Raw genomic sequence first — 14,424 nt, 5'->3', positions numbered from 1 at the left:
CTTCAAAGAGGAAAGACAGTGAAAGTTAAGTGGAAGTTAAGAGTGGAAACTATTTCTTTGGTCTTAACTATGAAAATTAACTATGTATGAGTCATACTGTAGTCTGATACTGATTTACATGTTAGGATAGGATAATGGTTGGGGGGATATTCAGAAGTGAAATAATAAACTTCTGTTAAGTACAGAAAAATTAACTGACATTCACAGCAAATGAGAATGCTTTTCCTGGATCTTTTTCATCTATTGCTAGCAAACAATACTTCCAGATCTGTAAGAGATGTCCACAGATGTGGCAAGCAAAACATAGTGGCTAACGGGCATCAACATCATGCAGGAAAAACAACACAGCGTATCAATATGGTAACAGCAGTAGAGCATTGTGGGAAGTCAGTTTTTATGGAGGCTCCATATCCAGCTCCCATACCTAAACTACCAATTCACCCAAATTACTTTCACAACAGAAGTCTTATGATATACAATCGAATCAACATTATGTAGTCATATATAGGCTACAGATATTTTACAATCAGCCTGGACTGCTTCAAAAACAGCAAATGTAAATGTGCCAGTTTTAATATGCAAAATGTATGTGGTCTCTTTCTACACATTGTAAGACTGAAGTTATAGCTGGTTTCTTTTTTTTCTGTTGGCTGAAAACCTTTAAACTAGACTTTTTATACTCTAAAAGTTGTGTCCAGTACTGCAGAATGTTTTTTGAAATGTATATTTGTGAGTTGTATGAAAGTTAATGAAGAGTGTAGTTAATTTTTCAGATAAAGCAGTTTAAAATAATTATCATTTCCTCTATGCTGGGTAAAGGAATCTTTCCCTATTGCAATATTGCTTCCATGACGTCAGGACAGGCTTTTCTTTTGCAATGATCCCAGTTCCCCTGTCACCCACCCACATACAGCAGGATCATGATATTAAACTGCCTTAACTTGTTACAGTTCATCCTGGGACTTGCAGTTCTTTATATCCAACATTCCCTAGGCCAGGTGTCATTCAATGCAATTGTCAAAACGTTAATACACACTATTAAAAAAAAATCAAAACACTGCTATCAGGAAAAACAAATAAAATAAAAAAGTGAAATAAATGCTTATTCATTAAACAGTTGGACTGCTGTCCCTGCATTGTTCACATTTTTTTTTATTTTTACCATATATATGATTTATTTTAATGTTAATTTTCTAGGCATTGTAATAGTAATGTTAAGAAATCAGGCAAACAAATAAAAAACATAAAAATGCATTCAAAGGCCTATATGATTCTCAAGATATCATTGCTTATCTCAGAATTCCTTCTAACCATGTACCTTTCTCTGTAGATGTCATATCTTACGGTGAAAGTTATAAAGCTGTGGTAAAATGATTATCAGATGTTCTAAATTGTCTTCTCCATCAGAACAATGCTGTCTTCTAAATTGCCTTTAGGTTTTGATTGATGTAAAATGGCTCTTTCAGGTTTTCTTTCTTTTTTTTTTTGGAGGTATAAGAAAGAGGATAGGGATGAAGTGATGAAGTGAGGTAAGTTAAGGAGAGGAAACTTTGGAGGGGAATTTAAGGAAGTGTTACTGTGTCACTGCCCACTTCTTTGGTGAAGTAGCTGTGAGTATCCCGTCTCCCTTTTTCATCTTCAGTGGATCTTTGTTCATCAACGTAATCAAGTTTATTTACTTTTCAAACATTTGTTCTGATATCCTCTGGGTAAAAGAGGCAGATTTATAACCCCCCCCTTCTCTTCCTCCCTTGTTCCTGGACCGAGCTATTGGAGTAACTGGGGCACAGACAGTGAATGCTGCAATGGGAGAAATAACATGCTTATTTGAAGAGAATGCATTGGGAGGTCTTAAACACCACTCAGACTACATTGGCTTACATGGGTATCTAAAGGGAGCAGTCAGTCATGCTGTCTGGTTTTACCTGTCCACAGAGAGTAATTTAAAGAACGGAGGTTTGCTGTTTACTGTTGTTTATAATATGTTTAGATATGGTGGCTGTTAATAAAGCTTAGTTGTGGGGTTTGCACACAAAGTGTTGCAATAAAGCTTTGTGAAATGTTATAAAAATTTATATAGCCTGAAATAAATGTTATTCAAATTAAAGACTATATTAACAAAATATTTTTATATTCAGTTCTTGCAATAAAGCTTAGCTTTAAGACAACCTGGAGTGATGTAATTTGTTGCTTGATGGTAGGATAGGGCTTGTGGGGCAATAAATAATTTCTAACTTGGAATAAATTATTTCCAGTTATGATATTTAAAAATTAAGCTTTCAAATCAAACCTCCTGGGTTTTCCCTGAAAACAATGACAGTTAATGCATATTTTATATATATGCCACTTTAATACAATTGGTTGTTAAACATTATTAGGGAATAAAAAACAGCACAGAAAATGCTATAAAACTGTAGTTACATTAAGTAAAGTTGAGCTTCAAAACAATGTGTGCAATTTACATGTGACTAAGATGTTAGGAAATGCAGTGCTGTGCTTGTGGCAATGAAAAGTGAAGGAAGCCATTCAGACTCTAATCACTTAAGGCCTAGGAATGCACCATGCAAATACTCTGGGAGCGGACATTTCCCTTCCACATGACTGAGGTCTAGACTTTACTGAAAGTTCAGTAATACCTTCATGGGACTGTGACAGCTATGACAGACTGGAATGAAGCACCCCATAGTTAATATATTTTATTACAGTACTAGAATGCAATTTGTTAAACTTCAATACCTATTTTAAAATTGCACTACTACTCCATTCAGGAGCAATATCAGAACCACAATAATTCAAACTGTTTACCTAAAAAAAATTATTCACAGTTGGTATTGCTTTAGGTAGAAATTTCTGTGATCTGATTATTAATGTCTATAAAAACAAAAGCCTGTTCTTGGGTTTGATAGTAATTATGTATTAGCATTAGCTGTGGGGTAATAAAAGGTTTTCTGTCATACACCAGTTACCTTACAGTTCTTCTGGTGAACTTAGCTATTTATTTGCTACTAAAGATTCTCATAGCTGTCTAGAAAACAGAAGGTATGAAAGACCCAATAGAAGACAAACCCGAATAAACTAAAACTTCAAAGAATGTGCCAAACATGAATTATTAAATGGCAAATATTAATAAAGGATGGTACAGTGGTGTAGGGTATAGCTATGTCACCTCAAAGAAAGAGGTTCTCTTGTTCAGTTCTTGGCTGGGGTGCCTTCGTGTGGAGTCTGCATGTCCTCCCTGCATTCGTGTGGGTTTCCTCTCGGTGTTCCTGCTTTCTCCCACATTCCAAAGACATGCAGTAGGTTGGATTGGACACTAAATAGGTGTGAGTGTGTTGTGCACCCTCTGAGGAGAGATGGGCCTTGACTAGCAACCTGATCCTGTAAAACCTGTACCTGCTATGGAAACAACAAGTGATGAAGGGTGCTTGATGCCTGATGTGCTGTATGCATGGGAGCAAATCCAGGATATATTAATAAAAAGAAAATACAATATAGTAAGCTAAATAGAGATCACACAAAGCCTCTCGTAAAGTAAATTGTGTCCCTGTTGTTGAAACATATATGAAGTTTCAAAATGTTGTATCTGTTTTCTTCAGGCTGCAGTGATCTGAGTTAGTATAGATAAATAGAAGCTGTGTGTGTGTGTGTGTGTGTGTGTGTGTGTGTGTGGGGGGTTGCGGGGATGAGGGGGTTACCCCTGCAAAAACATGCCTTTAAAGCATACCTTCAAGATTTCTAGTTTTAACTTAATTGCAGTTATATTTTGAGAGTTTTGAGATTTTATTTAATTATTGATTTCCAGTAAGAGTTGTTACCATGGTGGTGGTGCTGCGGTAGCGTTGTTGCCTCACAGTAAGACGCTGTTCGGTTCGATTCTCAGCTAGAGTGTCTTCTGCATGGAGACATGCGTGAATGGGCGTACCTTCATTGAAGGCTGTGCGTCAGGGCTGGTAACTCGGCACGTAAAAATCAACTACCAATCATTAGTGGACCGGAGTTCCGCTGTGGTGACCCCTAACCGGGAAAAGCCAAAAGACAACAACAACAACATTGATTTCCAGTAAGACACCAAGTAAATAAAACTACAGAAATGAATACAAAGAATATAAAATACAATTATACATGTACTCATATACACAGCATCATAATTAATGGGTGAGTTGCACTTACCCATAACAGTAGATATTTATATTCTTCACTGCTGCAGTAGCCGTACCCACCCATCATCTCCCCTTGTTGTACATAGCTGCTGTGGGTTACATCTTTGATTGCTGAGCTTGCTGTGTTTTATTTTTCATTGATTACGATAGTTGTGGCTGTTTCAGGATGAGCTTCATTTTTTTCTGTTTTAGTACAAGAAAGTCCTGAACATTTTTAATCACTCTGACTGTGATTAAACTTCCTTCCAAAAGGGATTAGCTTATGGACAACCAGAGTGACTGAATGGGAGAGGGTTTGAGCCTTTGGGAAGCTGGCTGGGTGCTATATCCTTGGCAGTATACAAGCCATAGGCTACCATAACAGTGAAATGATGACATCTTCATATTTTGTAAAAGGCTGAGGCCACACCCATCAGAAAGCAGAGTATCGGCTCTAAAGATCTCCACTGGAGGGAATGGTTTTAGGCGGAGCTGCAAGAGGACAGGGACAGAAAGGATGAGTATCAAGGCAAGTATTTTCATTTTTCCTCTTTCCTGTATGCATACCCTGACTTATATGCACTGAAACCGAGAACAGGATGGTAGTAACAGGATGAATCGAATGATGAGATGTAAGGTGAGATGAAATATGACTTGACAGGCGTGAGATTGCATTCTGTCTGAGCATTTACTGAAACAGAAGGCTAAAGATGCTGATTTCTTTTTCAGTATCAATAATGGAGAAGTTCTGTCCTTGTATGAAAATGACTGAAAGTAAGAAGATTATGTTATATTATTCTGTTGGCTTCTGCAGTAGTTACAGCTGAGAGGATAAATGGTCTATAGAGCTGATGTCATATTTTTTTAAACTACCTTAAATCTGGTGTGGATAAATGAACATTTCTAAAGCTGCATCTAATTTGAGGTTAAATGGAATTGGATTATGAGTAGAGACACATATGTTGTAGAAAATGTTAATTGTTTATCAAGAAAATATCATTTTGCTTAAAGACAGTAGTAGTTACTAATGATGCTAGTAGGGTTGTTGCAGAACTGGTCAAATCTATTGACAGTTTGGAGAAAAATAAGGTAAAGGAGCAGACGGAGGGGAATATTGGAAATGTGCCTCCTGTATGTGGAACATCTGAGCTCAGTGAGATGAAGAGTATATGATATAAGGTGACATCACAAAAGAAGTGAAAGAGGGACTTCTGGTAGTTTATGAGCTTAAGAATAGGTAGGCTAAAAATTATGACCCACAGAGAGCTATTGGGATTGACATGTATTATTATTCATTTATTTGCTCTCTTTTAAAGGGGGTGTTGAGGTGGTATTTCTACTAACTAAGGAAAATTTGGCCAGGACTTGGGTGAACTTCCCCTACTCAATATGGCACTTGCAGTTCATACATCTGACAAGTGTGTGTGCATGTTACTCTCCTGCCGTAGTGTCAACTGGGGTTTGGTGCACAACATGGTAACCAGCGAGACAGTAGCTGAGGCAAATGCTGTCTCCTTGGTATTACTTGAAAAGAGTTTGGAGGAAATTATATTACAACCCTCCAGTCACAAGGGCTGTGGGATGATTTACTGATGGACTTGATGGAAGAGAATGAGCCAGATACTAGAAAAGATTTTTCTTGTGAGGGAGATTATGTACAAGATTCAAAAGGAAGAAGTGAAGGATATATAGAAAAAAAGGTTTGCAAAAGAAGTAAGGGAGAGGATAGAAGAAAAAAGAGTGAATATTAAGATGGATGAATCAGAAAAAAAGAAGTACATTGTGTATATACAGAATAAGGAAGAGAAAGAGATGGACAGTATTGGATATAATACACAGTGATTGTGCCTTTAGGAACTAAGGCACAAAAGGTAAGAGTGTTTAATAATATCTTGATAAAAATGTGGCCTATTATGACATTTTCTTGAGACTGCAACAGGACTGGAGACTTTCTTGGGGGAATATATTAAAGAAAAGACATGCGTCCATGGAATAATTATATTACTAAGACTTTTTATCATGAAACACAAAATAAAGTACACATATAGTTTTGAACAGAGGCAGAAAGAGAAATTGTAAAAAAATATATATATTTATTAAAGAACTTCTGTAAAGAAGTTAAAGACATTTCAAAAGTAATAGATAGATTATGGACTGGGGGCTAGTAAAATGATTTTGTAGAAAAGACGAATAATAATATACAAAATGCAGATAATGACAAAAAGGAAAGAGAGGAAAGTGAATTAGAAATTGAGTCAGAAGTTAGTGATGGGGAGATATTGACTCATAGTAGTTAAAACAAAATATTCTATTGGAAAAACAATACAAGTTAGAAAAAGGAAATTTCTAGGATTAGTCTTAAAAGCAAAAAAGGAAATGGATAAAAATACATAATTTCATATAGATTAAGAAGAAGAGAAACAAATAATCTTGGAATTTTATCAGTTAATGTGAACAGTATAAAAAGGTTAGTAAGAAGAATTGGAGTATTAGAGTGGTGCAATAAATGTGAAGTCGACATTACAGTAATAGAAGATGTCAGAGGTTTAACAAAGAAAGAACGATTACAAACCAAAAACTTAAGAAGAGAAGGTATACTTTGGAATTTGGGAGGAGAAACCTGTTCAGGGATAGCAGTACTATGTAGTATGACAATTTCAATATTGGATTTTATTTCACTTAGATTAGGATAATTATTATGGTAGATCTAAGATGGTAAAATAGAGTTTATAGACTGATAGCAGTATATGCATATGTAACATAAAGAGTGAGACAGGTTGTTTAAAGACATATTGGATTTTATAATACTAAATATGGATATTATAGTTACTGGTGATTTCAACTGTGACTTAAAGACTAAAAATTAAAAAGATAAGTCAGATAAAAATGAGGGAAATTATGAACTGTGCAAATCTAGTCATGGCAAATATAAAAACAAGTACATATAGGAAATGAAATGTTAAAACAGAGATTAATTATTTCTTAGTTTCTAAAACTATAGAAATAGTCATAAAAGAAGCAGAGGAAACAGGACATTCAGATTGTATGGGAATATGGCTAGAAACAGAAGAAAATAAATACCATATACAAATTGGAAAATGAATTAATAGCATAAATGAGGAAGTGTGAGATGAGAAAGGAAAAGATTATATATTGTAGTTACGGAAAGACCATATAACTATGAGAGATTTCTATAATAATTGGACAGAATGGTGTATGGTATTTAAAGAAAAATATAAGAAGAATTATTTAAAATAAGAACAATAACAATGTAGAATAAAACAGAAAAAATTGTATATGCTATTTAGTAAAAAGAAAGAGGGCCATTGCTGCCTTGAGATTGAGAGAAAGAGAGAGAGAGAGACTAGAAATTCCATGTATACATGAGTTAACATTATGCAGGAGGAAAACGGGAAAAGTAGATGGATGTAAGTCGATATGAATGGCTTAAGGAAGTAAGGGAAAATGTGGTGAGATTTATGACAAAGTGTATAAGGTAGATTAGGGTGAAGGTTAATGTGTAAAGGTAGGTAAATACTGGGTAAATAAATGTGAACAGTGGTAATTTTATATTATGGACTGAAGAAAGATACATATGCAAGTTAAACAGAGCTTGGGGCAAGTGGGTAATAGAGTAATTTGACCAGGATATTTTAATGTAGTTATATGTTTAGAAATAGACTATATACAGTATATACTTCATAACACTGAAATATCACAATATTAAATCTCAGAACACTGAAACCAAAATCCTGAAAGTTCAAAATCCTGAAAACTCAAAATACTGAAAACACACAGCATACATATACTGAGTTTAGACAAGATAAATCATATTACTTTCCACCAAGTATAAGCAGGGTTGGCTGCACCCCCCCCCACACACCCCCTGCTACTTAAATATATCAACTCCAAGATTGTACTTAACTACACTAAGTGCAATCTTGGAGTTGATATATTTAAGTAGCAAGGGGTGTGTGTTGCACAGCCCATCACATGGGGGGGGGTGTAAGGGGGCCTGCCCCACTGCTTATATTTGAAGGAATGTAATTAGTTTTTTGTTGTTTACAGTCAGCATATGTATCTTATCTGTTTTCAGTATTTTGACATTCAAGATTTTGAGTTTTCAGGATTTTGATTTTCTGTATTTTGAGCTTCCATATTATGAAATTTTCTCATTTTTAGTGTTTTGATATTTCAGTATTATGAAGTGAAACCACACATATATATATATATATATATATATATATATATATATATATATATATATACATACATACATATATATATATATATATATATATATATGTGTGTGTGTATACACACACACACACACATTATTTTAATTTCAAATGCAAAAAGAAAAATAAAGAGAGAATGGAGAAGCTGAGTCTATTTATTGTATGGAAGAAGAGATGATAGGATGAAAGACGCTTTGTCTTCATTAGAAATGACAGCAAATATGTATAGACTTGTCAGAATGCTAATGAATAAGGAAATGATGTGGAGGCAGACAAAAATATGGATACAAAACAGTGAAATATCTGGACCATGCATTACTGATAATGGGGTTTAAAGTAGGGGATGATTTTCTGATCTAATGGAGGTAGAATTCTGGAAAAAGATGAGGGTCAAAAGAGGGGAAATTACTGCATTATATGGTAAATTAGCTGAATTAAATAGACAAGGTAAAGGTTAAAATATGAGTTAATAATTGGATGGACAGCAGAATATGTCAGATATATACAAGGTGAATAAAATAAAAAATAAGACTGCAGGAACAAAAAGAAAATTGAAAAGGGAACAAGATGATAGAAAGCATCAGAGATGTCAACACAAGAATGCTCACAAGTCAAGCTTTAAAGATGGAATTAAGACAAATAGAAAGAGGACAAATACAGGCAGAATGGGGAAGAAGAGAAGCTATCCTATAAAATAAAGGTAAAGAAGAGGTCTAAATGATGGAGACAGGTATTTATCAGTTAAAAAGTTAGATAGGTACACAAGAAGTTCTACTTAGACCTGTAGGGAAAAAACAGGTGAGGGGAGTACACCTAAGAAGAGAAGGCCTATGTTAAATCAAGGGGAGTAATGGTGGTCACACAGAGAAAGAGGGATATCAGACATACCAGCTGCAATGACACATATGAAAGAAGTGAAGGTAGGAGGTGCTAATGGGTTTCCATTAGATTTTTATTAATTAGTAAGTTTAGAGGTCAGTAGCAAATTGGATGAGTTTTTCAAAAACATAGGGAAGGAAGGAGCTTGCCTGCTTTTATGATTGAAGCAGAAATGACAGTCTTGAACTTGCCTGCTTTTATGAGGGAAGTAGAAATGACAATTCTTCTTTAAAGGTAGAAGGGAGAAAGAAGATCCAGCTAATTATAAACCCATTCCCTTCTGCAAAAGGAATGCCAAACTGTTTTCCACGAATATGGTAGCAAGATTTCATGAAGCCTCACCAAAGGTGATAGAAAACTCTCAGGAGTAGATTGTGAAGGATAGTTTATTAATGGATCTCTGAAGCATTAAGTAAATCTGATATGGTGTGGAGAAAGAGAAGGTAGTGGTAAGTCTACTGTAGTACTTATTGTAAGCAGAAGGCATTTGGTTGTGTTAACTTCGGAGTCAGTGTTTAGAACATTGGAGCAGGTAACATATGAGTATAGAAAATTAAGGATTGAGGAGTACAGGTTATAACCGAGTTGGAAATATCTGATCGGGTTATCTTAGCAAGATGTCCAAAACAAGAGTATTTTTTTATCATAGGCGATGTTTTTAATGGTGATGGAAAAATTATCTCAAAGATTATTTATGTATTTATCGTTTGGCATTTGATTACTGAGAACGTTTAATTGAGTAGAAGCCCATTTTCAGTGGAGGCCTGGGGAAAAAGCTCCAAATTATTACAAAACAATTTAACAACAATAATTTTACAATCTTCAAAAATAAAACAAAAACATATGCAGTTTAAATATTTATAGCAAATTGGACATAATATAAAAACATTGGTTATGCAAGTTATTTGACAATCATTTAATATTTAGAGAAATTTTAGAAAGTTGGTAGAGAAATTAAGATAAGTTAGTCTAATACAAACAGGAACTGCAATATGAAGTGAGGGAAAACAGGCGAGAGTTACAGGTAAGGAGTTCCAGGCCTTAGCAATCTTGTACGAGTACAGGCAATGCCCAACAGTTTTGATAGGTTTGTTGACAGACATGAGTTTTTCGTCACTAATAACCAACTGGGAACATAGTTGTGTAGAATGTTTTTAGTGCTAGACAAGCAGATGAATGCTGGATAATTTTATAGGTGCTAACATGCTGCAGATATGTTAGTTAATGAGGTAGTTCTACCCAATTTAGGCTTTTTGGTGCTATACAGAGAATTAGAGATTAAGAGAATTTATGGTAAATTGTACAGAATTAATATGTTTGCTGATGATTGTATGATATTACTGAAGAGTGCAGAAGGGGTGATACCATGGGTGCTAAATATATTTTAAATGTTTGGGGAGAAAACATATATAATCTGTCTTCTTAAGAAGTCTGTAGCAATTAAAATAGGAAATGGTGAGAAAAAGGAAACTGGGACATAGGAGTGCTGCCAACAGAATAAATTAGAAAAAGGAACTGAGAAGAACTGAAGGAGGAGAGATGTGGGTTATTTGATAAGTGGACAGTGAAAGTAGATATATTACAGGGGGGCTCTGAGGCAGTGAGAGAGATGTTAGTTATTTGCCTTTTAATATATCATGCGGCAACCCTGATGAAAGACAAAAAACTAGAGGACATTAAGAAGGTAGGTGGAAGGCACATGTGGCAGAGGAGGAAATTGGGGATGATAGGTTAAGAGCAAACAGGAAATTAAATGTAAGGGAAATGCAAGATATCCTATCATAATCTGTGCTTATTGTGGGAGTTTTGAATGACTACTTTGCGTCTGTATGGCCTTTCTGTAGGTACTTCAGTTTTCTCTCATCTTTCAAAAACATGCTATTTGACTAGCTGTTCTAAATTTTATTTTTATTTATTACTTATTTTACATTTGTTTACTGGGATGGTCCTACTGTGACAGTGCCCATTTTCATCGGAGGTCCAGGGAGAAAAGCTCAGGTCTAAGCTTACATACAAATTATCACAACAAGTAATAAAAATTATAAACAAAATTGACAAAAAATGAGTATTAACACATTTACAGGATAAAAATGTGAAAACAAAAATATATACCTAGTATCAAATAGAACAAGACTTTAAACACTTGAATATAGACAAATATATGGTTGAATTTATATATGTGGAGGAACATAACATTAGTTAGGAAATTAAGCAGGGAGAATCACTTAGGCAAACTAGTGTATAGTTAGTAATACTTCTGTGGTGAGAGTTGTAGCTAGGAATTAACCTACTTAGACAGAAGTAGTGTTGTTAGAAGGGATATGTTTATTTATTTTTTTTTATTTATTTGCATTTGTTGACCAAGATAGTAGTGGAGGCCCGGGGAGAAAAGCTCTACAAAAAAAAAATTAAGTTACATACATTACTTTTACATATATGTAAGTTTATATTACATTACTATTGATAGACAATATTCAGTCCAAAGTATTAGGTAGCATTAGTAGAATAGGAAATCATATTATTCACATTTAAACCAGACTGGCAGAGAAAATGTTCATTAGGTAGTCATGTAAAAAAAGGGAGAGTAAAAGGATAGAAAACAAAATTGAAGGAGGTAGTTTAGGTAGGAGCATGAGAGGGACATTCCCATTTGGAGGATAGATGTGAGAAGAGCTGGGTTTTGAAGTTATTATGGTTAGGCATGTTGCTTAGGTGAGACAGGAGAGAGTTCCAAAGTTTGGCTATTGCGCAGGCTAGTAGTAGTTGGCCTGGGGAATGAGATGATCTGTGTACTTGAAGCAGGTTTTGGTTCTCGGATCTTAGGGAGCGGGAGGGAGTGTAGGGTATTAGCACTGTGGCTACGGATGGACAGCCAGATGGTTTGAAGATGAGCTTGTGGGTAGTGGTAAGTTGCAGATATCTAAGGTAGTTGGGAAGTTCTAACCATTTCAGGATGAGTAGTGATTGGCAGTGATGAGATGAACGTTTGGAGTTGTTAGTGAATTTGTTAATTTTGTGGTAGCAGGCTTCCAGTTTGGAGAGCAGGCCTAGTTGGAGGTCGGTAAATAGGGGAGCACCGTACATGAGAGATGGGAGGAGAAAGGTAGTTGCAAGTGTTTGTCGGGTGGAGGGATAGAGATAGTGGTTGTGTCTGTATAGAAGACCAATTTTTTCATGAGTTTTCTTGATAGCAGAGTATATGTGGGAGTCAGACTTTAGGTTTTCATCAATAATGATGCCTAGCAGTTTGGGTGAGGGGACTATTTCTAATGGAGTTTTATTTTGGCTTGTAATGCAGAACAGGTTTCTGTCTAAAGTGGAGTTTCTAGTTGGGGTAAAGATTATTAGTTTTCTTTTGGTAGCATTTAGGGCAAGGTGATTGGCTTTCATCCAGGATTTTGTTTTGGAAAAGGCAAGTTGGGTTTTTAGTAGCAGTTCAGAGAGGGAGGAGGCTGAGGAGATGATGGTGGAGTTGTCTGCATATTGGATGATGGAGGCTTCAGGGATGGAGAGGTGGAAGTGGTTGATAAATATGTTAAAGAGCAGAGGACCTACTACTGAACCTTGAGGGACATCGGTGGGTGTAGGTAGGAAAGGAAAGGTAGATTCCTTCCACTGGATGGCTTGTTGGTGATTGGATTGGTAGCTGGTGAGCCAGGCAAGGGCGGGTGGAGAGAGATGTAAGGATGAGAGCTGGGATAGGTGTAAGGAGTGGGAGATGGTGTTGAATGCTTTTGAAACGTCTGAAAATAATGATGATACATATTTGCCATTATCACATGCTAGGATGATAGTCTCTAGAAAGGAATGGAAGGCAGTGATGGTACTGTGGCTGGGGTTAAAGCCGTGTTGGGTTTGGGAGAGAAGTTTGTTCAGGTTTAGATGTTGCATGATTTGTGCATGGATAGTTTTTTCTAGTATTTTTGAGAGAGGGGAGAGTATGGCTATAGGTCTAAAATTGGTTGTGTCTATGTTTTTAGCACCTTTCTGAAGTGGAATGATGTATGCTTGGTGCCAGATGGTTGGGACGTATGATTCCTGTATAGATCGGTTTATGAGAATAGATACAGGCTAGGCGATGGTTTCAGCAGATTGTTTGAGGAAGGTGGGTGGTAGATTGTCTGGTGCATTACGACAAGGTTTTAGCTTGAGGAGAAGTCTTTTTATTGTGTTTGTGGGGATGGGGCAGGAAGGGTGGTCAGGGAAGGAGGAGGATTTGTTTGCTATGCAATCTATGAAGAAATGGTTGAAATTAGTGGCAGTTTCTAGATTGGTGAGAGTAGGGTCTGGGCATGGGTTGCTTTTATTGCCAGGGTGAAGGATGGAGGAAACGGAGCTCCAAAACATTTGGATTGGATGAGTACATGGATTGGAGTTTGTTGTAGTAGCTTTTGCGGTCTTTGGTTATTCATTTTTTGGCTAAATTCTGAAGTTGTTTAAATTCTAGGAGGGAGTTGGTGGTGTTTTGTTTTTTGGCATTGTTTCCATTTTATGTCACGTTGATTCATGTTAACAGAGTTAGTATGTACAGCCAAATTTTATAAGTATAGCTAAGTTAATATTTAACCAGGAGTGTAACATGTGCAAAGCCAGGATTCAAATAAGTATCTTTTGAGAGATATTTTGAATGATTAAGATTGCTTATGGATCTAATACTATGTGGAATGGTATTCCAATTTTTAGCAACAATGTTAGAGTAAAGAGAGGTGCCTGCTATATTGGATAAGTTTGGTTACTTGGAGTAAGTTTTTGTTAGATGATCGAAGTGTACAAATGTTAGAGTAGAAGAAAAAAGTTTAGTGTTGCTAGAATTTATGGAGACAGTTTTGACGCACAATTACATTTATTTTGAGGGTACAGGTACATCAGTAGTTACCTAAGATTTATTATGGAAGGATTTAAATACATGTAGTGAAAACTTCAAATTTACCTTTAACAAGGATAAGGTCACTATACCTTATTTGGATGTTAGGATCACGATAGAAGATGGGCAGTTCAAATCTAATATATACAGAAAAGGAATATAATTAAGGGGCAATGCATTAGGATGACCTCTCAGAAGAACGAGGTTGTGGAGGAAATGTATAAGGTGAAGGAATTTTTGAGAATTTGATAGAGGACGTTAGTGATTATGTTACCAGAGAGTGGGGAAAAAAATATAAGCCATT

This window comes from Protopterus annectens, chromosome 17.part0 (genome assembly GCF_019279795.1).
Source record: "Protopterus annectens isolate FY-2018-M chromosome 17.part0, PAN1.0, whole genome shotgun sequence".
In the NCBI taxonomy this organism is placed as follows: Eukaryota; Metazoa; Chordata; order Ceratodontiformes; family Protopteridae; genus Protopterus; species Protopterus annectens.
This window is presented reverse-complemented; position numbering follows the sequence as displayed.